This window comes from Oenanthe melanoleuca, chromosome 2 (genome assembly GCF_029582105.1).
Source record: "Oenanthe melanoleuca isolate GR-GAL-2019-014 chromosome 2, OMel1.0, whole genome shotgun sequence".
Lineage (NCBI taxonomy): Eukaryota > Metazoa > Chordata > Aves > Passeriformes > Muscicapidae > Oenanthe > Oenanthe melanoleuca.
In genome coordinates, this window is record NC_079335.1 from 58146501 (window position 1) to 58173260 (window position 26760).

Genomic DNA, 26760 nt, shown 5'->3' on the forward strand with positions numbered 1-26760 from the left:
TTTCCATGAATGGAGAAGCAACATGCAGCAAGTCTGTCTGGTTCTGCTTGTTTCATCAATGAGGGAAAGAAAAACAATTTTAAAAGCCTCAGATTAGGTCTTGCTGAAGCAGATCTGCAAGCAGTGGCTGATTTAATAAAGCTAATCTTCAGTGAAGTACATCTGTAAATTACAGACCACAGTAGTGTGTAGCTTTCCTAATATTACAGTGTTGGTTTCTAACATGATTTGGAACCTCTTGTACAAAACTTCTGAGGATAATCAAGTGCAAGTGCTGCCAGGTCACCATTCCCTGTCATACAATTTAGTGTCGTTTCAGTGACATTGCAAGCACTCTGTGGCTTTATTATGGCTGACTTTGAGCTTAACTGCTGCAATGGTTTGTTTTGGTTTGGGTTTTTTTAATCAATTTTATTGTAATAAAATCCCTTTTGTGAAAGATGCTGTTCATATTCGGTATCAAAATAACAGCATGCACAATCATGAGGACATTTCCCTAAAACCTGAGTCACTATAGCAGCGACTTCAGATGAAAAAAAAACTTTTTCTAAAACCAGAGCCATCCTTCATCTTAAGAAAAGAAGTAAGAGATGAGACCAGTACCCCAACTTCAGAGGGCACAAAGTGATTCAGAAGAAGGCAAGAGCATCCTTCTTTGAAAACCTGTCTTCTTGACCTCATGCTTTGAGCACCCTCTTAAGCCAAAAGTCATGTGTCATAACCTCTCCATTAGTTAGCCTGAGCTGCAATGTTTCACTCTGATAATATCTTGGTATAGTGAGTTCCACAGGTCAAATGTCTTGGAGAGGTCAGCTCATTCTGGCACCCAGCCACATGAAGACATTTCTTTTCACTCAAGCCTCACTCCAACTCCACAGGCTATAAACAGGCAATACTAGGTTTGAATAGAAGTTCAACATAGAATATTGGTGAAATAACCTGAGCCTAAAGCAATCTTTCCTCAATGACTACATTTAATTTTGAACAGATTTTTAGCCAGTTTTACCATACAGTACATTTTATATACTTGCAGGTGCACAATACAGGCAGAAAATGAAAGAGACATAAACTGAAATTTTCAAAGCAGCTGAAGAGTCTTAGAAATGGTGTTATGGAGGTTCCTTTGAAAACTTCAGCTATGATTTTTGTAAGTCCCCACAGTGGCTTTTTAAGGCAAGAGTTAATCAGATAATTTAGTGATAAGTACTCAAGAATGCATAGCTAGAAAGAAAAAAAAAGTCTCTAGCACACATGAGGAAGTGTGGAAAAACAGAGGGAGGGAGGTTATACTGTATGTTTTTGAGGGAAGTGCTTTTTGGTCTACCCTTTAGTAGTTCAGGGAGTTAGTTTAGGGAGTTCAGTAGTGTTTAACTGCTACTTTGAAAATGCCCCAATTTGTCTGCAGAGCAAACCAAAAGGTATCTGAAACCATTAACTCCCAGGTACTACCCAGAACAACTACATAAAAGGACACAGTGAATCCTGCTTAAAATTTAATAACAAGAAGTATTTTATATTGTCTGAGGAAACCCAGGATGTCCTGAGCTTTATAGCTTGTCCATACTGTATGAAACTATTTCAGTATGTATTTAAAACTGCTCATTCATGAATACACTTTCCTAAAATATGTAGTCTTATAATTTCCATGAACAAAATTATTTGTTGCACATTATTCACAGCATCCTAAAGAGGCCTGCATTTGAGAAAGCCTCATCCATCTTCTCATTCCATATAAAACCATTAAACTGCTCCAAATGGTAAAGTCATCATTTTGTAATTATAATTCTAAATTAAGGCTTTTGTGTTGTTAATTCTCCAGGAAAACTTGCACCTATGTTTTACAATGAAAGGAAAAATATCAAAATACATCTAACTAAAGGTTCATGAATGAATCCATTGTATCACTGAAGAAACATGCATAAAACCAAAATCCATTCTATTTCCACATCAATTTTTTTCCTTCTACGTGAACAGCAGTTGACCTAGAATGAATTTCCTTTCTGAAACCAAATGCAGAGAGTGAGCTGTGCTGTAAATACAGGCTTTTCAGACATCATAAAGTTATTAAGAATGGAACAAAAAGAAATTTAAGCCATTAACTTACACAACCCCCAGTTCTGCACACACTTATGCAACTGAGTAACTTCACACACATAAATAATCTGCTTAAGTCCAGTGGGGCTATTCTTATTTTCAAAACCACCCAGACTTTCTGAATGTGAGTAGAATCATGACACAGTACATCTAATAAAAAACAAAATCAGATATTTCACTGGGTCAAAAAAGACAATACTTAAAATACATAATCAAATTCTACTCATCTGCCCCAAGTAAAATACCTACAAGATTCAGAACTATTTAAAATTAAACCTGAAATTTCCCAAATGATGTGCAAATATTTTTCAAACACTTCACTGGCTCTGGATATACTAAGTAAGTTACTAATTTAGGTAAAGAATTTTCATGGCTCAGGTATCTCTACAAACCATCATGTTTAAGGGCTTAACAAGGAAAGCTTGCTGCTTTTCAAAGTGCTTATTATTGCATTTCCCGTTGACTGCAATGGGATTTCCAAGTACTCAGCTCTTCTGAGTAAGGGAATACTTAGTAACAGGACACAGTGCAAATTAAGAAATCTATAATTAGGTCATCCAGATTTTACAGTTTTTACCTGAATAACTAATTTGTGCATTGTACTAGAGATGACACACACACAAAAACTATCACACACACAAAAACAAGAGGGAAAAAACCTAACAAAAACAAACCCCCTAGAAATTATGACACAGTAAAATACAAAGCACACACCCTTGCAATGAGAGAATGCCAATAAAAGACTGGAGCTTTGATCTTATTTTCAACAGTCACTAATAGAGTGGCAGAAATATCCTTAATCCTCCAAAATATATTCAGCCAAGACTACAAGATGCCAGAGCTTTCTCCATAAGCATTAACTAGAGGATGACTTCATCTGAGAAGTCCTTTAATCCTTCCCATATTACTTAGTTGTCTAAGCACATAGCAAAAATCCTCCTGTCATACCTCTCCCTGGATCTATGGAGAGCATTCTCTACAACTTGGATGCAATAAACTGCAGTTCATTTTTCAAGCATGGAATCAATATTATTAAGTGGGAATCTGGGTGGGTTTTCCTCCCCTTTTATGAATGCTTGTAACCATTATTGAATCATTTCTCATCTGCTATCTTGCGTAACACTGGCACTTGGTCTTTCAAATTTCACCTTTGCTTCTGCTGCATCTCCACTTTCAGAACTTGCTTCCAGACTCATATTGGAGGCACTTAGTCATAGCAGGGTGGTAAGATCATTTCTTTGGGATGCTCACTTTGTGCCATGTTAAACAAACAAACAAAAAAAGCACATCAAACATATTTTTAAAAAAAAGTCACTTCCTGATACCTTCATTGCTTTTTTTCTCCTAAACTTTAGGGCGTTAGTGACTCAGCTCCTTAATGAAACCAATGCTGGAAAGCTGTCAGGAAACTACATTTATCTGGCAAGTTATTAAGTGTTGCAAATGTTTATGTTGTAATTCAGAGAAATTATCTGTTACCAATACTTAACCGTCTCAATCACTAATTTCCTAACATTACACACCCATAACCGAAAGACAGATCAATACACATCTGATAATCACCCAGCACAAACTGCCCTTTTATACTATTGATCAGCAGCTTTTTCTACACGTGCAGGAGTTCGAGGGAGTAACAGGCACTTGGCAGTATCAATAGTGTGCTGACAGAAAGAGAAACTGGCTGGCACTGGTGCAACATGGTGTCAGGAGATACCACGTCCATCAAACACTGACAGTTTGGCAGATCAGACGCTCTCTGCCATAATGTCATAATGACTTCAATTTACTTCTCCGCAGCACCCAAAGGCTGCGATTTTATGAGCTATCCAAGTCTCTTCTCTTCAAGAACAAGACTCTCTTGCTTTTGCAGCCTTGACAGCTTCATATATTTCCTTAAAGTTTCCTAGTAGGAATAACCAGAACAGTAAGAAACACAAAGCTGCTAACTGATTTCCTCGTAATTTATACAAATAACTGAAGCTTTATTTAGCAATTAAAATTTCACTCTCAATATTCAAATAGCAGCAAGTTTCAATTACTGAAAAACAAACAGAAGCAGAAGAAGGAAAGCCAATAAAACCCACTAGGATAGCGACTTCTGCAAGCCCGAGGTCAAGAGGGCTGCCTTCCCTCCTGACTGAAGAGTGAGATGCAGCATTCAACATTCAGGAATGTGCTTCCATGCACCAAGAGGAGGCAACAACAGTTTCAGTCAAGGATAGGCAGCAGCACAGAGACAAAGCCTAGTGCTCATTCCTGTCCACTGTGGATGAAGGAAAGCCCCAGCAGCACTGTGTGTTCAGGCATCACTGGGAGAAAACACATCACTGCATGAGGTCACCAACACACCACCAGCAACCAGGGGATGCTCAGGTATTTCCTCACATTCGCTCAGACGCTGCAACAGGAGCAATGATTGTGTCAGTCAACACTTGAACTGAAACTGCTGTTTGAGTTTTGGCATTAAAATGCTGTAGATTCCTTAATCTGCAGGTACTTTTGTTTTCTCTTCCTTTTACCTCCCAGTTCCCCCCTGTCTTCTCTGCTGGCCAAGACAATTACTTAAATACTTTACACAGTCTTGAAAAGCACAGTTTGAATCTTTTCCTTTAAAACTTAACAAAGTCGAACAAAAAAATGCAGCATTCTTCTGTAAGAACAGAGAGACCCAGAACTGAGAAATCAAACATGGGTTTCTGCATGTGATTTCTGTCTGCCACAGGAAACATTCTGTTCTTGTAAAGCACAGGCAGCTACACTTCTGGTAAAGTGTAGGTAGAAAACCTACCCACCTGAAAGCAAAGACAGGCGAGGAGGCAAGCTTTCCACCAGAGGACTTCAAAGCACTCCCCAACTCAAACAAAAATGTCTCAACGATTCCATGGAGGTGAGCCAACTCCTCCAGGCTGTATCCCTGCCCTCATGCCTCCACCTCTTCCATCCCTACCCCTCCACCAGGGCTCTGCCGTCCACTGCATGGCCACTATGACAAAGAGACACCATGACACGAGAGACAGGAGCTCTTTTTTAGGAGATTTGGCTGCTCAAGAAGTCTGGCCCATTGGCCTTGAGAGAAGAAGAGACCCATACAGCACAAGGCAGAACTTTGATGCTGTTGAATCTACATAGGACAACAATAACTTTGTTGAAATTTGCACCACTGCAGCAGTTACATCCTATGTGCAGGGGGGAAAAATAGCTTAATCTTACCTCCAAATTTTATTTGAAAGAAAAATAAACCAACTTTTCATTCACTGTAACAAAAACAATCCTAAAGAAGAGTTTATATAAGCTACCTCACTCACACTGCAACAAGTGATTGTTATATAAATACAGAGTAATTACATCTTAAACCCCCTGCTTTAAGAGACAGATCTCATTAATCTAAAGTAGGATGCAAACTCTTTTTGTTATGCTGTGTAACCACCCCAGACTATTAAATCTGGAAGATCAGGTGCTGTATGACCTAGCTCAAACATGCAGATGCCTGCTACACTGCAGGATGCCTCATCTATCAGTAACCACAGGAAGAGCAGCTAAGCACAGGACAATCAAATCTGACTGCACCCCAGTGACTGCATCCACTTGGTCTTAGCACACTTCAGCATTCTTGCCGATTGCTACATCCCAACCAAATCCCTTCCTCCTCAACCTGGCAAGGTTACATAGGACATCGTGTTAATGATGTTTCTCAGCAGACCTGGTTTTCACCTATGTCAGTGTCACAACCACAAAAATAAAAACACAACCACACCTCTCAATATTCAATCAGCCACTCCATACCAAACCTTTCCTCCAAAGGAAGGGGTAAGGTGTATAGCAGGCTGAGGAACCCACTCAGGACACTATCTCTTGTTAAGGTCATCCCTTCACAAACAATCACAATGAAGGGCCATCTCTGTCCCCAGGTGAAGCTACTTAAATTAATTTTTAAAAAATTAAAATACCATTTTGGTTTACCCAAAATCTTTTATACTTGCAATACCCCATGCCCTTGATCTGGAGTGTTCTAAACCAAATATTTCATATCAAAACTAATCACCTCCTCCCAGATAAATCCAGTGTTGATATACACTTTTATTAAATTCATGCAATTTTAATGAGCAAGAGTTAGGGTCTGGTTTTTTCAAAGAAAACTAAGCAATTCTCACTAACTTCTTTGCTTTGCAACCTTTCAACCACACACGAGAGCAGAGTTGTCTTCGCAGTGACACCTGCAGTGACTCCCTCTAAGCACATATGCAAGCAGGCAGTGTCAAAACATGCTTCCTAAAGTGATGCCTGAGAGAAGTTTTTGGCCAGAAGACATCCATATAGGAGTTGCAACATGAAAACTTGCAGAGGGGAGCGGATGGGTGCTACCCTGCTCAACCACCCAGCTGTCACAACGGGGCATGTGGAGCAACCAGGCAACAAGATCTCACCTATGTTATGTCAGCACTGCATTTATTAAGCTGTTTCCCATTTATGCAAGTTGGTATTTTAGCCCTCCTAAACCTTCTTCCACATTCTCCTCACTGCTCAGAGAAAAATCCACAGGAACAACCGTTCCTGCTGACTTTGTACCTGCAGCTCTGCCATCCTTCAGGTACCTGGGCAGAAGCATCAGCTGGGGCTGGAGCCCTCGACCTGCAGCAGGGCTATCCTGCACACGGGTATTGCATCACATGCCCAACGAGGCTCTTTAATCATTCTGATGATGACAGCTTCCCTTAGGGTAACTTCAATGGGCTGCCTCAGTCCTCTCTGACTGAGCATAAATCACAGCTGACTTGGGAAGAGTACCAAGCTCCTCAACATCTTGAAAAACACGACCACTGGGGAGCTGTAAGGATGAAGACACTTTATAGATCTGAAAACTACATCGGAGCATCAACTGCTAAATCTAGTGCTCAGGGGCACTGTGGATCTCTGACACTTCCAGGAGGACACTGAATGCATAAACTTGTGGATGGATTGCACACATTACACTGATACACAAACACAGTGGTTTCATGCAGGAGACAAACTGTTTCTCCTGCCATTCCAACATAAACTACCTGCTTTTACACCCTAGTTACAAACACTTCAAAAAGAAGCACTGATAGCAAAGCAATTATTCGAGCTCCAAAATTTGGCAATAGTGAATCACTGTCTCTGAAACTAAACCCCAAATTGTACAGACTGACCCACATGATCAAATCTTTGCAGTCAGTTCAATAGCCTTCCAAGCGGCCACCAGCATCTGCCTACAGGGATCAGCTTGCCAGACCAAGGAGTGTTCAATTGCAAGCTTTGTACTCATGGCAAGCATGTTGATTAAATAAATAAATAAATAGATAAATAAATATCCATTTTATCACTGGCAGCATGGCAGCCCCATGCAGCAACTTCAAAACTTCTTTTCATTTTGACCTCACTCTAATATTAGTTTAAAAAATATCAAATCAACAGCATCTTCTAATGTTTAACCAAACAACCTACACTTGTCCCTGGTTAAACTCTGACACACTGGAAAAGAACCAGAGATTAATTTCATTGAATGAATTTGGCTTTTAACCTAGACAATAAAATTTACTAGGATAAAAGCTTAAATCCCAACTGGCAATGAAAGGATGCCTTAGGGTACACTCCTTCTTGCCAACACCACATATCCATCTTTAAAGCTTTAAAATAAATCTCTGACTTTTGTTTCCACATGTATAGGCATATACTATGTTTATACTACAACAAATCAACACTTACTTGCAAGGGTTAATAATATGATGCTTGCTAATATATAACCTCAAAACTATAGAGAACTACAGATATCCTACTTCTGCAAAATTAGAAATATGAAAAGGAAAAAAACCAACCAAATCTGCTCTTTACCAAAACAAAAGAAGCTGAAATACTGAATGACAACAGGATTCTGGAGTCACTCTATTAAACTGCACTGTTTTGTTAGGCATTAAGTTCTTCATACACTTACTGCTATTCTAGCAAGCACCTCTTTTAACAATACCTAACTAGGTGTCTTCTGTCTTAGTGAGGAACTACAGAAAACAATCTTTGTTTCTAAAGCCATCATCATGACAACATTGCCTTCATTTTCCCATCACCCAGCAAGGCATGTACCATTCTCTGTTAACAACTGACCTGTTGTTTAAACAAATATATCCAGAGCATGCAGGTCTATGTCCTGTTTAAACAGAGAACCAAACTGGCCTAGCCTACACCCCTGAACTCTCCATGTCAGTGGGTGGAGATGACAAAGTTGAGGAGAATCCAGCCCACAGAGTCACGAAGGAGGCAACAGGACAGAAGCACATCACACTGCACTGCCATAAACACAAAATGTTCCACATCATTATGTGCAGCCAAGGAGGCACTTGTACCTAAAGGGCTGCAGGTATTCTGTTTGCCTGACTTTAAACAGCATCAACAACAGACATAAAACAAACAATTTCTTTTTTTTTCAAATCCTGGTCAGGTAACACAAACACTTTTTTTTTTTTTTTTCCTTTGTTCATGTGTGTGTATATGCCCCTGCCCAGGCAATGCCAAACTCGGGGTAACTGAGTCACACCATCACCCTCTGGGGCCAGGCTGGGCCACCATTGCTAACACTGGTGAACTCCTACTCACAAGAAAGTGCCTCTCAAGTCAGCAAGGCTCCTCAGGTGAGTAAGAACTGCTCACTGATGTCAGTGAAGATTACCCAGCGAGGCCTTTGAAGTTGCTATTTTGTAGTGGGGGGTGTGTGCGTGTGCACATGCACAGGAGCAGACATGACTCCCTAAAAGCCATGAATTCATCAGCAACCTACAAGGCAGTAAGGCTCACAGTCAGAAAGTGAGATAATGACCCCATGCCATGACCTCAAGGTAGAAATAACCTGGGCGTAGGCAGCACCTACCGATACCAGGATTAACATGACTCAGGGAATACAGGGCTAAAATAAAGTATTCAAGAGGCACAAAACATGCCATGAGCACATCTTCTGCCAGCCCAGTTCCCTGCCATCCTGCTCCACTTTCTATGCCACAGCGCATGTCCAGCACACCCAATGCAAAGCTCCAGTCCAATGTATGCTGGTGTAAATTTAACATGGCCAAAGTAACTGGAGAAACACCACCAAAATGCACAGTAACTGAGCAAGGTTTAGCCTCTGGGGTCAAGCTGATGCAATGTTTAAAAGTGATGGAATACGTATCATTTTCTGACCACTGTCTAGAAGAAACTGCAATGCTATTTATGTGTCCATGGGATGTGGCACCACTTCGCTTCCAGTTGCACTGCTCAAGAAATACATAAAACTAATATTCATATCTGTGCATATTTACTATGCCACACAGCATAGTAGGCTGAATTACCAAAACTAGAAAGTTGCTGCTGCTGTTTGAAAAAGAAAAGTATCTTTGCAATGAAAGAGAATTCCATACACAGTACTTTTCCCCAGGGAAGAGAGCTGTACTTACATGATTATACCCATGATAAATGGCATGCTAAACCTTTTCCTCCTTGGTCACTGATCTCTTATGTGACTTTTCCTACTAGCCCTCTGTAATGGACACAAAGAGAGAGGGCTAATGAACCATCCTCATATTTTTCAGGTAGGTTTATTTCTAGAATGACCTAGGGACACTGGCACGGACATTTCCAAGCACCCATGGTGTGATACAGAACCAGAGCCCCATGGTGCTGTTTTCCTGCAAGCCTGCAGCAGGACAGGTTTCTGCACAGAAACCAGATGTGTTTGGAGAGGACATTTCCACAGCATCATCACACAGGCAGCCTTCAGTACCAGGAAGACTGTGGCCAAATTTTTGCCTTGTATTATGCATGCACATTCAAATGCCATATGAGGATGAAATACCAAAGTTGGCTTCCCCTCACTGTCATAAAATGCACAGTAAATTCAATTCTAATAACTTATTATTGTGAAGAGGACTGTGATAATTAACAGACATTTATTAGCATTTAATTTGACAGCAGATATGCTTTGGAGAACTTTAATGACCCCTTAATGGATCCATACAACCACATGTACACAGAAGAGATACAATCAAGTCCTGGAACTTATTCTTACTGTGTGTTTGTACACATCCCAGAACAGCAGCAACAGATCATCATTGCTACTGGGTGCCACCATATGACAACAGCTTATAATTATACTCTCTTGATAAATCATAATCTTCTGTAAGCCTAAACCGCTGACTTTGTGTCAGATAAAAACAGATGCCTGCTGTGTTCCCACGCACCTTTACCTGACCATCATGTTGTGGTTTGATGTAGAGGATGATTGTTAGCATAAGGAACTGATCAGAGCTACAGAAGCCTGGAAAAGGAAATTGTTGCAACTCCTCATTTTATCTCCTTTATTATGCTAAAAACATAAAGCTACTACCTCTTTTTAAGAGAGCAGAAACATTATACCCAGCACATTCTTTGCAAAAGTCATCAGAGTTAAGGCTGTAGCAATAAAAGTCCTGTCTAGAAAATGTGCTTTCAGGACAGATTCATGACAGTATTCACAGAAAAGACAGGAGATGAACAACAGACTTCCCAGGTGCTTTTTCTTTTCATGGCTGATTTTGCTGACATGCATCTTTCACAAACCCAGCTAGTCCTAACAAATTCTATTCATTAACAGCAATTTCTTTCTTAAGGAAGTTTGCTACCAGTGCTAAAAATTAATCAGTCTAAGGTGGCTGTTCGCTTCGTGCCTGACATCCTCCCAACCATTCTATGCCAACAGCCTGGTTTCTCAGCATAGCTTCATCCTTCTCACGGGCCCCTTGCAACACCTGGATCACTCCCGTTTTCACTCTGAACACAAACCTGCTCCACTTCATATTCCTCCTCCAAAAACTCTCATGCTCAGCATGCCACATCCACCCACTCATCCCAAGCCTCTGCCACCTTCAAGTTTTGAGTGCTGACACCAGCTCAAGTTCAGAAATGAGCAACAGCCAGGAAAAAGGGACTGCAGAGCAAAGTCCACCTGGGGGACAAGAGACAGGGGAGGAAGTCTACAATAAAAGGTGATTTGTGCAGTAGAACCAAGTCTTAAGTCCCTTCAAGAAACCACACAGAAGAAAAATTCAGCTACCCCACACACATGCAAACACATGTGCTCGGCCAACCTCCTCGTGTTCTATTTAACATCTCCTCTCCACAGCCACCACCACTCTAATTTCATTCAGGGCTCCTTGTGATGAAGCAGGACTGCACATGCTAGGCACCAGAGAAAACACAAGGCATCTCCCATATCCTGCTCCTACACAGCTCTGCACACACCCCATCTCATTCTGGTGGTGCTGCAGGATGGCAGAGACCACCCAGCAGATCAGCGTGGCAGGAAATTAAACAAATCTCAGTCAGACCCCATTAATGCATCCAAGACAGCAACATTCAGCTACACTGTACAGGGACATGATGACCAGGGGAGCTCTGGCCAACACCTGATCCTCACCAAAGGGCAATGACTCTTCTATTACCTTAACAAAGGTAACTACAGATTCCTGCCATGGTGATTTCTGATGAAAGAAAGACACCCACCTACAGAAACTCAGTGCTCCTAGGTACAGGGGAAAATAGTTCTCCACCTTTAACCATCTTCCTGGACACTCACAGCTCCCCCAAACACCTATTTCCTCCTCCTTATTTCTGTGTGATCTTGCTACAGTTTTTTCTCCTTTAAGGCTGTGTTCAGCTCATCACGCCCTGTTTTCTTCTTCTCCAGCTTTTGCTGTGCCTGCTGCTTGCACCAGCCCTTCATCACTTCTGAGCAAAGAGAGCGACACTGATGCCAAATGTGAAACAGCTGAGAGAGAGATCTTTACATGTGAACCAGTTCATACTGGCATAGCTCCGCTATCCCCAGCACAAGGTGTAATTACCTTACTTGTGGGTGGAATTCCACAAGGAGTAACTCTGGTCACCTGCTCTTCAATAAGCTTCACAGAGCTGCTGCAAGATTCCACAAGAATTGAGTTATGCTAGGTAAAATCCATTAGACCATAACAGCATGGGAGGAAAATAGGGAGGACTGTGTGAAGAGCATTTTTATTATTTGTCTGCAAAATAACTTTTCTGCATTCACATGTTGCTATACCTACATAGATATTTTCGTTTTAAACAGAAATTCAAGTTCAAAACTTCATTTTGCATATTAGAATGAGAAACTGAGATTTTAGCCCCTGCTAGCTTCTTCAAAGTGTAAAATACAATGAATAAAGCAGAATAAACTGGGTGTTTAAGAAAACAAAAATCTGTCTCATGTCTAGCATCTTCTTAGCTGACAGACTCTCAACTCTCATCATCTTGTCCTTTTTCTTACATGTTGAAGAGAGTTTCATTTACGAGACAGTGCTCTTCTTCCACATAGATCACAGATGACAGACACTGTACCAAGCAATGAGGTTTTTTCCTGTTCAGAGGGAGTACCAATTCAGAGAGCAGCACTTCCAATCCCACTGAGCCAGCAGGACAGCTTTACACTCCCTACACACTCCACTATAACCTGTGCTGCTGTGCAAACTGAACTGCAGGAGAAAAGACTTGAACCAAAATTCAGACAAATTTCTTGACCCAGTCACTGTCCTGGGCTGCTCACCCTTCACCAAGTCCATTACACTGACTCTTCCATCCTCCAGGAGAACAAAACTCATTGAAGAGCCACATTAAGCAGGTAACTGTCTTCCTCTCCAGTCTGCTGACACAAGTCTTGATCCTTGGATATCTTAGAACCTGCAGGAAGCTTGGGCAAGCTTTTTGCAAGGACATAAGAAGACCTAGTCTCTAGAAGGATAAGGAATTAGCTTGATCTCTTACATCTCAAGGTCCCCATTTCCACCCCTTTTGCCAGCCTGCCAGATCAGCCAGTCCCCAGAGGATTCCTTTTAAGTTTGTATCTTCCGCTCCTCAAACCCACCTAGTCAGCATTTCTCTTCTTGAACTTCTTGTTCTACCCCTCATCTTCTGTCAGAGCCAAGGACACAAAAACAATTACAGGTCTCTCCACCAATCTTGTTCAGTACTTCACATCTAGCTAAAAAGCTGCAGAAATGTTCACCTGCTATTTCACTGCGTTTGACTTAGCAAGAATTGGTAAAGCCAAATAAATGTCACTATGTTATCTCAAGCTGTACATCAGGACAAGGTAGCACAGAGTGTGAAAGTCACAGCATCTCCTGAACTAGATAGCAGAAGGTAAGAGTAATATCTAAAGGGTTCCATCACGGGTGTCATCTTTTCACGAGGACTCAAGAGAGGATGCCCTGGTTTGCAACTCTATCCCTAGCTCAGAGTCATATGTGTGTTCTGCAATAAAAAGGTGGCAGTTCAATCTCCTGCACTGAAACAGGAGACACAACAGCAGGCAATTCAGCAGCAGGCATTTAAAATTTTCTAAGTGGCTTGCATGAATTTCACAGTTTACCGTTTTGTACCGTTTTTCAGACTTTTAACAAGACAAACCGCCTCTTTACAATACCCAGGCTCCTTAGACATCTACTTCAGAATATAAAAATCTGAGGGGAAAGGCTGCCCACAATCTAGAAACCCCTTTTGAGCTCCAAACACCCTCCTTCTAAGTGCATGAAACTTTGAAGCGAAATATTAGCAATCCTCACTTTTTGCACTGCGTACTTTTGTGATGGCAACCTATAATCCCTAATCAACCTAGAAAATAAATGACCGATAAACCAATCTGCTTGTAACCCCATTAACAGATTCTGGCTTCAATATCAACAGGGTAATTTGCCGAGACTATTTTTAATCCCAACTGCTAAACCATTAATCCCGCAATTTCCACATAGTACTTCCACCACCCCCCAAATTTACTCAAGGTTACCAACAATTTTGCAACTCATTAAAAAGCAGATAAATAAATAACATTTGCAAATATACACCTCCTGGCACTGGAGAACCGACAGACTCCGATTACTTGGTTGATCCCGTTAAAGCCATTACTTTCTAATTGGAAAGAGTCATTCAGCAGCAAAGCTGTGTCTCTGGCATGTCACTTGACACCTGGTATGTACCACTCATGATAAGAAGAACTCTCCAATATGCTTGCCACAATGAAAAGAAGTGGGTTATTTCATCATACCAGTGATAGTCACAGCTCTCTACTAAAATCTGTTCTAATTTAATGTGACCAAGGTTACCAACATAAATTGTCATGTTTTCTCAAACTGGCATTAAAATATTCTCCAACTATCATTATTAATGTCAATATAAATTATGCATTGAAGATCACAACATTCATTACTGAGGTAAAATGTATCTGGAGGGAAAGGAAAAAAGAGACAAACAGAGCAAATCCAATTAAAGTAAGTATTTATAGATTTCATACAGCTTTTTTCTTTAGTGACGAAAACACTCCTTTAAAAAAGGTCTTAAAATAAGCATTCACAGAGCCAAGAAAGCACTGTGTTAATCAGCCAAAGGTACAGTTACACACAGGATGCTGCAAAGGGACTGATGTGATAATACACGAGCCTGGTAGTTTATCCAAGGATGTATCAACGTGCTAGCACAACAATCTGGAAGGCAGACCCTTGGTTTCACGTAAGCAGCTACACACAGGAGGAAAAGCTGTATTTAGTGTTGGAAGGGTGGTGTTTAATGCTCCTTTCAACTTCTATAAATTACAACGTCAGCCATTCCTAATTGGTATACATTAGTATTCAAACACCACATTGAAATTAGAAGCTTAGCAGTTTTTCCGTACACTTATAGACACTTCACACAAACACATGAATAACCTTGTTGAAATATTTTAGAGTCCCAAGGTTAAAAGAAATTACTTTAAGAGACAGATGGTGAGCAACTGGTACCTCAGTGAGGAGTGCCAACGACTTTTGAAAGTTCTCACGCAACGCACCGTATGGGGCTAACTCCTATTTACTGCACACTTTGGGACTTCACAGTGGAGCCTCATCTCCTGAAACCCCAAAGATGTGCATAGATAGTATGGCACAGGGGAAAGAAAGCCTAAAAATACAACTCCCAGGGAAATCCAAATCCAAAGGGAAAATAAGATATCTTATTTCCTTAATTGCATAGTTTAAGTCAGTCCTTAAGTTGCCTGATTCATAGTTTTATCATACTTGCGGCTGCAATACTGTGCCAGCTCACCAATACAGGTGCCTCACAGTCTATCACAAAGGAAGCCAGAATGCATCCATTAAAATAGACAACTAAGCAACCTCCGTGTAAAGACTGGTGGGCGAGGGGGGGAGAGAAAGACTTTGCAAGCACATACTCTACCATCAAAGGAGCAGCTCTAGTTTCAGCCAGCAGAGACTGTAACACCTCGCCCCGCAATCCTTTACAACACACCGTGTCACTGGCTATTGTTCATAACTCTCTCCACAAACCATTTCAACATTCAGAGAACGACTATTTCGTAAGGAAATTATTTCAGAAGGGGAAAATATTGCTTACTCATGAACCTGGTATCATTGTAACAATGAGGCAAAACAGCTACAGACAATTACATTGCACAATCCTAAATGCATCTTTTATTGTACTAGATTTCAGAAAAAGAACATTCTGAAACACTGAAATAAATCAGAGAATAAATGTGACTTGCTGTCAGCTCATACAATATGGGTTAAATGCTACCATATGGTGAATGCACACACGTTACCCTTTTAAAAACAAAGAAAATGGCTAATTTCATTCCCAATTCTATTTTTAAATAAGTAAACGTGACCATTTTAAAATCAGGCTACAATTGTGACTAGAACACCTCAATTTCTACCAGCTTCTCTCCCTCCTTCTTTACTGAAAACTAACACCACTTCCCTGCTCACCATCTTTTTTAAAAAGACAAGGAAAAATTACTATTCAGTCAGCTTTATCCCTACAATAAGCCAACACAAGCATTTCTATGCAGTGTAAAAATAGTGACAAGCCAACTCACCGTTCCTCCTTTATTATACCTGCCGGAAAAGCGAAGCGTGCGTGTGTGTCTGTGTGTGTGTGTGTGCAGTACGTTCAAACTCACTGACATACGATCCGGTTTTCAGCAAACACTCACAACAGGACCTGCCCGACAGACACAGCTCTCCTTTTCTCTGCACCCCCAGCATGTACTGAGACATACTGTTTCTGTGCACTCCCAGCCAAAAAAGAACAACAAAAAAAAGAAAACAACCAAAGGAAACACGTATGAAATACACACAGGGTAGCTGAAGTGGATGCTGTTGATTTGAAAATTGTCTACCTAGCATCTATGCTATTTTGTTTTATCATTATATTATAAATGAAACACGTCAAGAGTCTAAAAATAGCTACAAATTGTAATTACATATGCTTTGTAGTTTTTATTTTACTTTGAAAAGAAGATTAAAAGCTAGATAATTTTAGAAACCAGCCTTAAAGATTCAGGGAGCCACAAAATTCTTCTACTTTGCAATTTGAAGTACACTACTGGAAAGTATTTCCTTTGGGACATAAATATGACAGCCCCAACATGAAGAAGCAAGCTCCCAACATCACACAGTGAGATGGCAAGAAAGAAAAGGGAGAAGAGCAGACAAAGGAAAAAGTAATTTCTTAGAGACTCTAAGAGTGCCCTGATTACGGATGTAATACTATAAGCTTTAATTAGGAGCTAAGTGCTGTGTGCTAAATTCATCCCCACATCCAGTGCTGTAAATTCAGTCACCCTACTAAAGTTACCTTGGGCTTACCACAACGGCACAACAGCAATGCCAGGCCTACAGCTTCTGCAACAGCCCATAATGAAATGTGGATTTTGTTGAACAAGTATTAAGAGACACAATATCCTGCTGATAAAAATTTAATTCTTTTCCATAAGCAATCACTTAAATGAAAGATTAGCAAAAATGAATTTTAAGTAGTCCTCAGAAGGAAAGCAGTCTTGAATCCACAGAAAATAGCCTCTGTTCTTCCATGACTTGAAACAGTTTATGGACCAGAGTCTTCAGCAGCCGCTGTCCCAGTGTCCCTGCCATGGACACTATGTGCAGCGTTAGCTCACAGCTTGGCAGTGGTAAACAAACAACTTATCTTACAGCAGATGTGTGCTACTGTTATGAGACCTGCTGGAATGTATTAGGCAATAAATAGTTTGGTAGCAACTTATGAGATGCAAGTTCTGCCCATCCGCGGGCCAATTTAATCTTGGAACACACGCTTAATGCCCCGCGTTCATCTGCAAAAGCGCTGCTGCCATAGTGCAGATTCAGGAACGCAAGGAAAAACTGCTAACAACAAGTGTGGAACAACGCTGATGGGCCTCTGCAGATAACCAAGATGTAAACAACATCAAAAAATGAACAACCAGAGTTGAGTAACTATCACACCAAAAAAAAAAAAAAAAAGAAAGAGAGCTCGCTGGCTTCAATTGGCAAAGCAGGTTCAGCAGATCATGAGACCAAACATTTGCTGACTAACAGTTAGGTAATGAAAGTAAACATCTGTAATGAAGTCATCATCCTAATGAAAGCCGTAGCAGTGTTAACTACCTGGACCATAATCCACTCACAAGTTCTAATGCAGGCTCACTAACGTAATACTTACTAGAATAGTTCCTGCTGGAAAAGGAAAGGAAGTTTCATTTACTTTTAACATAGAAGTGACAACCAAGAAATATTGCTATCTATTAAGTCGTTCTAACTCCCAAGCATTGTACCAAGTTTCTGTGCAATTACAGTGGGTAACTGAAAAACAGAATTTTGCCTTCAGTGTCTGAGTCAGAACAGCTTTATCCTAGCACTGAAGTGTGTAAATATTTGCAGCATTTAAGATGTCTGCTTTGAAAAAGCAATGTTGCTCCAAGTTTCAAATATTTATATTGCAGATTCTAATCAAATAAATGTGAGGTTTTTTCCTGCTTTTTTTGCCAAACTGCGATTAGGTATCTGGATTAAGTTTATGGCTAGAGGAAAAATATGACCATAACAAGTTTTAGTTGATTAACTGCCAATATAGCTAAGGATTTCAGATATGCACATAGAAACTGTAATTCCACCCAGAATCACCCTTATGCAACTCCCAGTAGTCAATGGGAGTGGAAAGGGTGCTTATTATGGGGCAGTAGTGGATTCTCAAACAACTAGTCAATTTTTAGGATGGTTGCACATGCTCCTATCCAACTAAAGAACATCATGTGGTTGTGAAAAACAATAGTAAGTCCATTTCTCCTTTCTGTGCAGAAATCCAATGCCCATTCAGTCTCAAAAGGTATGTATCTACAAACTCATACTTGTGTCTCAAAAACTTAAACAGGCACTTTTCTTGTGAAATTTTCAAGCTTGGACAAGTTGCTTCCTGCAAAATGCAATCACTTTGCATTTCAGCTTTCTATCTTGATGACTTTAAGAAACACTATACAAAACCCAAATTTCCAGTTTAAGTACACATATATAGACTTCATCACTGGTGTCAATGAAAGCTTAATGCATGGATCATGCTGCAGGCAATCCCAGAGAAGTCCTGGAAGTTCTTGGCACTAATTGAAGTCTTCATGGAAGTTAGGCCTTTCAAAGCCAACAGGTTTTGGATCATACTATATATATATATATATATATAATAGATATAGATACCCTTCATTAGATGGGACCTAAGCATAAAACTCATTAGATCTTGATCAAGAGAACTACAGATAGGTAACGACAGATAACTATAGTTACAGGTAACTATAGACAGATAATAATTATTGGTAATTATAACTAACTATATAAGATAATAGTTATAAGTAAGTAAAAGTAACTGTTGAAGTCACCTGCACACAAAGACCTTAATAAAAAAATTCAAATAAGCAGACTGTTCAAAGTTCTCAAGAGTTGCTGACTACACCATTTCTATGAGGATACTCATCCAGGCTGCCCCCTCTGGTTTAAGCCCCACAGCAGGGTGCATTTTAAAGGTTAGCATTTTTTAAGTAAACTGAAGCCAACAGCCCAGCTTCTGAAGATGATCTGTAAGATGTTAAGACATAAACATCCTCCTTTGCTAAAATGAGGATCAATTCAACAGAGAGAGATTCAGAACAATGGCACAATCATTTTCAACCCCTTCAATAAACACTTCTGTACTGATAATTGCTATTATTCAATCTTGGTGACAGCATGATACTATGACCAATTATAAAATCATACAATGAACCTATTTTTTTAAGTAAATCTATTAGTCACTGCCACAGGAAAACTTTCATCTGCAAAATGTTGCTCCATTCCAGGCAGATAGAGTTACTGAGGACACTTGCAATTAACAGTATGTAGGCTTCACCCTAGTGATGTAAACTCTTTTCTATGATGCACAGAGAAATAGTCGTTCACATTCATGGAGAGATTAACACATAGTTTGTCTGGTACAGGAGTTTAAAAGGTTGTGCTGAGCTTAGATAGGTGTCCTGCTAACAGAGACCACTCCTCTCCTCAAACATGTTTCGGATCATTCCTTAGGACAATGTTATTCTCACTGATGCTTTATTTCTTCTTTGTTTCCAGTAAGCATTATCTTTGCATATTAATCTAATAGTTTAGAGGGAGGGCTATAATGCCCTATTGTTCACACAGTCTCCACAGTACTTATCACTAACTAGGTGTCACTTCAACACCACTCAGTTTTACAGGAACTAAAGGCTTGAAAACAAACCCCAGGAAAGAATTTCTAGAGATAGCTAAAAGCCACTTTACACCAGGAGCTAGTAAAGGTGTGTTTGTGCCAGTAACACAGAGCCCCATGCAAATGACTTTATTATACAGAGCTCACTCAAGATGGCTATGGCAGCTACTCTTGTGAAACTGAAGATGTCTCCTGGAATATCTGCACCTTGATACTAATTACACCACAGCTGCTCCTATGCAACTTCAGCTTCCAGTTTCAACAGGGGGAAAGCTCCAAAAACCATTGTGCCCACCCTGATGGGACTAATTGGAGTGCACAGACAGCAGACAACCAGGCTGCTGATTGTGGGTTTGCTCTGACAGAAGTGAAGGACACTTTGGCATAGAAACAAAGCAGCAACGTTCACTGAGAGACAACTCATCCCGGCCAGCTGCCACAGACAAAACTACTGGAGCAAAACTACCAACACACTCCCTGCCGAGATGAAACTTTTGCTCCCATCACCAACACCCCTTCCTGGCACTGCTCCCCCACAAAAAACCAACACCTCTTACAATGCAGCTATTTTCAGCCCACTGAGGCCTCACTAGAGAAGCCCAAATGCACTACACTACCCACACCTGCCCACGGGACACAGCCCCAAACACGGGGACAGGAGCACGCACACGCAATGAAGCATTCCCACAGCCATGCGAGCCCCATTCTGACATGCACACACACACCCAGCAGAACCTACAGGCACACACACCTGGCTGCCATGCAGCAGTGCAGCATACCCCGTCCCTGCATTTGGGCACACACACTCCTATCCACCTGCTGCAACAGCCCTCCCTGCATGCAGCACCCAGATCCCCAGCATGTACACACTGCCCCAGCCCCATCCACCCATCCCTCCCGGGGCAGCTGAAGGTCACGGCCCGCCACAGGGTCGGCATCCTCCCGCTTGGCCAGCACACGCAGGGCCATAAAAAACACCGCTAGAAAGCGATGGTCAAAAATCAGGACACACAGCACATCTCACAAAATAAAACTCTCGGCTATCATCCCACCCACACATGATGCCCAGGGATGGGGGCGCAAGCAAAATGTGACAGACGATTTTGAAAAAGACTCCCCCTCCCAAAGCAAAATCAACCCGTGTTATGCCACTCAGCTTTTGCTTAAAATTACGCTTTTTGGGTTTTTTTACTGGGGGTGGTGGGGGGAGAAGCCAACGAAATACACGGTTGCCAAGCCGAGTTAATGAAAAACCCTTTGGCTGTTAACTCATTTAGTGCAGCAAGCATGAAATAAGGTCCGTGGCACGGGGCCAAAGCGCAGCGGCCCTTTGCCGGGCGGGCTCTGGGACCCCTCCGGCCGCCCAGGAGCCGGCCCTGAGCACCGCCAGCTTCGCGGACAGACCCTCCAGAAACCGGCGAACCCGCCTCAAAATAACAAAACAATAAAAATTATGAAGTAAACCCCACAAAAATCAAAATATCGATGGCCCCGCTAGGCCCGAGGAGCTCTTCCACCAAGGCGCTTTTGCACCCACTTCCAAAAAAGAGCCGGACCGCAGCGCGGCGGGGAGGGACGGCGAGGGGACAGCGGCAGCGAGGCGGGGCCGGGGTGCGCTCAGGGCAGGGCAGGGCAGGGCAGGGCAGGAGGAAGGCCGCGGGAAGGCGGCGGCACGGCGGCTCCTGGCCCCACCTCGCCGCGCCCCGACACCCCGGGGCCGAGCGGGGCCGGGCCGGGCGGCGGCGGGGGCGGGCCCGCGGGCTGGGGCCGCCCCGGCGAGGCGGGGCCGCCGGCGGGCGGGGGCTCGGCTCCGCGCCCGTCCGGCCCCGCTCCCCGGCCCCCCCGCACCGCCGCACCCCCGCGTCCCTCCCCGCCGAGGAAACTTCTCCGCTCGCCCGCAGAGTTCGGCTCCCCAGGCTGGGAGACGCCGGGTGCGAGCGGGGGGCGCCCGGCGATGGGAGCGAGGGGAGGAGGAAGGGGCGGCGAGAGTTGCGCCTCTCCCCAAAAAGCGACTTTGACCCCGCACCGCTCTCCGGCGGACCGCGAATTACATATTTTTGTCACAGGTCGGATCCTAACGCACGTCGACACAGCGTCTAATTTATGAACTCATCAGCCTAATTTCATTATTTAATCATGCGCCCGGCAATCGCGTTTCCTTAAGAAAGGACTGACCTATTTTTGGCTGGAGATAAACGATCATGTTAACAGATGTTAATCTTGTAATCTGTTTTTCCTGTAAGCACTTCGCATACCCGCGTTTCAGACATTTAAAAAAAAAATTAAAAAATCTTGCCCGAACGACTTGACGTCACGATTGAGTTCTTATTAAAAAAAAAAAAAAAAAATCTCGCAGTGGTTTCAAAGACATTAAATCTTTTTCACTTTATAAATGCTGATTTGTTCTGCCTCAACTCCCACAGGCTTTTATTTGCATTTCAAATTCCACAGGTTACACCAGTCGCCTTTTCAGAAAATGTACACCAACAATAAGGCAGCAAATGGGGAGAATGGGGGGGGGGGGGAGGGGAACCCTGCACTGGATTAAATAAAGAACAGAATTAATGTTTCGAAAATAGTCCGAGCAAAATTATATTCGCACGTCCAGTGCCCGAGCGCCTCCGTATCTATAGGGTAATGTAAAGGATAAGCTGTGGGCACACACAATGCGCATTCCCCAGAAGATCCCTGTCTGCTGCTGGGAGCTTATTAACGCTCCTAATAAATGGTGCTGACTCCAAACCGACACTTTTCGGCTTAAAACACGGGGTTTGTCTCCAGCAGTTAATTGCAGAGGTTAGCTGGTTTGAGGGGAAAAACAACGGGCGGCTGTCATGCTCCACACGCCTCCCCACACGTACTGCCAGCTCCAGCACCCCACCTTCTTCCCTCATAGCAAAGTTTACCCATCCAAACTTTCCTCAACTTGCCCAAGTGCTTAATTCGCATTAGGATCGCGACTCGGCGCTATGCTAATGATCACCGAAGATAGTAATGGGGGGAGGGAGGGAGGGACGAGGAGGAGGAAAGCTTTTATAGCACAAAATGTCTGGAACTGCATTATTTCTATTCTTCTTTTCTCTCCCTCCCTCTCTATCTCTCTCCCCTTCCTTCCCTCCTCTCGCCCCCCCCCACCTTTTTTTTTTTAGCATGTACATTAAACTCCCTGCCTGCCTCCCTCCCCCACCCCACCCGCATCAAACGGGCTATTTTTCCTCTTCTGGAAATAATCGCTACGGAGACATTGTCCTCCGAGTCCTCCTCGCTGTCTATACGTGAATAATTGTTTTCTCTGCCCGCCCACCCCCAACTTCCTTTGATAAACTGTGTACTTCTCTAACGGGGATCGCGCAGCGCCCGGCTCGGCTGGCGAACAAGGGGGGACACGCACGGACACAGCCCCGCACCGGGCACTGCCCGCACCCGCTGGACCGCACTGCCGGGGTGCGGGGAGAAAGGGGGCAACAACCCGCTGCTAATAACCCAAGTGCCTACTCGCGGCTCGACGACCCATCACCCACCTTCCACCGCCGAAGCTCTTTACTTTAAAGTGCGGCAATTTGTTCTTTGTCTCTTAATGGATTAATATCGCAGTCCGCCCCCCCTCAACGCCCCTGATGGAGCGTACAAAGCCAAAAGGCTGCCGGAGCCCGCAGGGCTCCCCCATCCCCCGGCACCACCACTGCAGCAAACCCGACCTCCTCCTCGCGGAACAGCGCAAAGTTACCATTTTGGAGCCGCTCCGATGACCGGAGGGACAGTCCCCGTACCCCGGGGGAGGCGCGAAGTTGAGGGTTTTTTTTTCCCCCCAGGGGCACAGCCCGAGGACCCCCCGCCCCCCGGGCCATTCCCCGCCCCGCCGCCCCTCACCTCCTGCGCGGCCGGCGGCGGCAGCGTTCGGGGAAGGGCGCGCCGAGCCGCTCTGAAGGTGAAACCACGCGCCGCATGCGAGCGGCGCCGCGCTGCACATGATCCGCCGAGCGGCTCCACTGGCGCGGGCGGGGGCGGCCCCGGCCCCGCCGGCCCCCGCCGCGCCCCGCGCACCGCCCCCGCCGCGCCGCGCCCGCCCCGCCGCCGCCGCCGCCGGCCGCGCGTCCCCCGGTGCCGAGCCCGCAGCGCCCGCCGGGCACCATTGTCTGCGCGGGGCAAAGTTGGGGCGCGGGTGCCGCCGCCCCCGGGCGCTGCGGAAAGCGGAGGGGCTCTCTGCCCACCGCCGCCGCGGTTCCCACCTACCTCCTCCGCCGCGAAAGGTGCGGGCTGGAGTTGCCCCAGATGCATTTCTATGAGAAACTTTATTTTTTTTCTTTTTTTTTTTTTTTTTTTGGCGAATTCCGCTGGTAAAATATTTATGGATCTATTGAAATGCGCAGAAACAACAACATTAAAGTCCTCAATCAAGATCAAAGAGGAATACTGTTCAACAGCCACGCTGGGGAAGTTGAAAGACCTCCGAACAAATCAATCTGCCATATGGCTTTAGAAAGAAAAAAAAAATAAAAAAACAAGCAACAAAAAAGCCCCCCCCCCCCCCCCCCCCCCCCGCCCTCCTCCCTCTTTCCTATGGCTGAAAAGTTCAATTCTTGTTTTCCTGCCTGTTTGCGAAGCTCGGTTTAATCACGCCAAATCTGTGTGCCACAGGCGAGAGGAGTGTGTTTAGTCTATGGCTGGGAAGCCTAATTTAACGCTCCGTACTAGACATCAAGGGTGTGGATGGAGCCTTTTTTATTTCTTTCTCTTTTTTTTTTTTTTTTTTTTCCTTTTTTCTTTCTTTGTCTCTCAATGTGCGATGACGTACAATTGAGCACTTTTGACGGAGGGACGTGTTATCTGGACGCCCTGGGCCAGCAGAAGCCCATCATCACCCCGGCTCTGAGCCCCCCGCCCCCGGCCAGCCCTCCCCTCCCTCCGTCCTGCACTTGGGATGCGAACTGCTCCCGCAATGAGGAGAAAACAAAATTGGGGCGGGAGGAGGCTTCAAATCCTGCCCTTTCCAGTGCCTATTACAAGAACCCTCGGAATAAAGGAAAGGGGTGGGGGTGGGGGGCAGCGAGCGAGAGGGGAAAGTTGGTAATGAAGGATACACGAATCATAAAATGTAAGCTATGTGTGATTAATGATCTGCACTAATTTGTATAGCAGGCGTGTTAAAGGTCATTGACAATTGTTGCTGCTTTCAGCATGAATGCCTGAGCGGGATGTATTTGGGACAATCAAATTTAATTCTAATTTACAGAAAGAAAACCAACTAGATGTGCATAGCAGCTGGTCAAAATATAGAGGACGCACTTTAAAAAATGCACGTTGCCTGTTCTTCAAAAGCAGCTTCGTTACATTAATGTGGTGTCTTTAAGTGCCTCAATAGTAAATAACGCATCTGGAATGTCTGGATTTTGTCCCTTATGCATCAGCATCTTTCCTGCACACTTTTTCAATTGCAGGCCAAATTGGGTTCCCAGTTACTCCAGAAGTGCAGCATTTTGTGGAAATTCCGAGTTCATTGGTGCCAGATTTACCTATGAGTGGACCAGAGTAGATGTCACCCCTCCGAGCCTGAAGAATCTACCCCAGGCACACGGCTATAGCACAAGCGTGTAGATTCTCTAATCACAGTGTATACAGTACTTTAGCATTTCTTTACACAAAGAGTAAGAAATCCATTATAAATCAGCATTCCTGGGCACTATTTAGAACTACAGTATTAAGCTAACAATTTCCATATGGCGAAAATTGACAAGTCAGAGCAATGAAAGGTGCATGAGACTTCTCAACTCCTCTACCTAAAAATGTGATTTTTATGACCTACTCCTTTCTCTCGGAGCCTGTACAGATTCTTTTCCTTAGACAGTAAAACATGAGAATACACAACACAGTGTTTGCTCTATTACTTGACAGAGTAATGCTTAAAATGCTTAATATTTTCCATATTTGGTTTCCTTAGGGCCCAATTTTATACTCCTTGTTCTCATAAGAAAATAGGAGGCTACAGGAGTGAAAGGATTGGAGAACCCATCTGAAGCTTAGTGCACAAGGGGTATTCCACTTTAATGGAAAGGCAATTAAAAATTCAGAAGATGCAGAGACCTTAAAAACAATCAAGCGGTATATTAATTTCACGGAAAGTCACCAGCAGAGTTCCTCTGTCCATGTAATTTTAAATAGGAGATTTTCTCACATTTCTTCTGCTGAGCCCAGCGCTTCTGGATTTTAAAAGCAAAACTGAAACAGTGTAAGAATTTATTGACTCAAAAGATATGAGGATGTATCTGCATAATATCATCGATGTCATTAGAAATTTCAAGTAGAGATGATATTCTTAATTTTCAATTCGTTAGTAATGTACCATTGCCATGGGTGACTAATTTGTTTGCAGACAGTTTACTCATTTTATCTTTGCCAGAAATCTTCCAGGAGATGTCCTCCAGTTTCAAATTCTTTAAATTACGGTATTTTGTACAAGAATGTCAGCGATATTAATGGCTCAATACATGTTTTACTATTTATAGACTTGCATGTATAATAATTCTGGCTAATGAAATACTTGGAGCAGGAAAGCATTTATTTACTTTTGCTATGGTCTAATAAATTATTTGTTCAGCATTTGGGACCAAGCTTTCTCAAGTTAAGGAAAATGGCAGTTTGATGAAATTCTGTGCAATGACTTGTCTGCATAACTTAGCCTTAGGAGTGATTGGTGGAAGTTTAGATAAGAAAAGGTTCCCAAGAAACACTGTGGTAGAGTAGTGAGGGAAAAGACCATCTCTGTAAAAGCAAGGCTGAAAGCACAGATAAATACTTCAAGACAGGCAAACAAGCCAAGTTTGGATTACATTTCATATATATGTGTCTGCATATGTGTGCGTGTACATGTCACAAACACAAATGCGGTCTGTGAAATGTAGTCTATGGGAGTCAGTCTCTTTCTGTGTGCTTGCTCAGAGTTACTCAGGTTTTGTGCCAATTAATATTTTCAGTTACTACAAATCTGTCTGAAATTCTATTTAAATCTAAGACAGGGATTTTGCTCTCAAACTGTGCTTGGTCAGAAAAAAGGGCACACAAACTGATGACAAATAATCTTGTACCACTCTTTACGTT

The 26760-nt window shown here is 43.0% G+C and overlaps 1 protein-coding gene across 2 annotated transcripts in view; it reads right to left on the bottom strand.

Moving 5' to 3' along the window:
• Positions 1 to 23665, bottom strand: part of ZNF516 (zinc finger protein 516) — a 99005-nt gene extending 75340 nt beyond the window's left edge. For both annotated transcript variants that reach the window (XM_056484777.1, XM_056484778.1), the window contains exon 1: positions 23536 to 23665. The gene's annotated coding sequence lies outside the window, so the exon portion shown is untranslated. The remainder of the gene's footprint in view (positions 1 to 23535) is intronic.
• Between the last annotated feature and the right edge of the window lie 3095 nt (positions 23666 to 26760).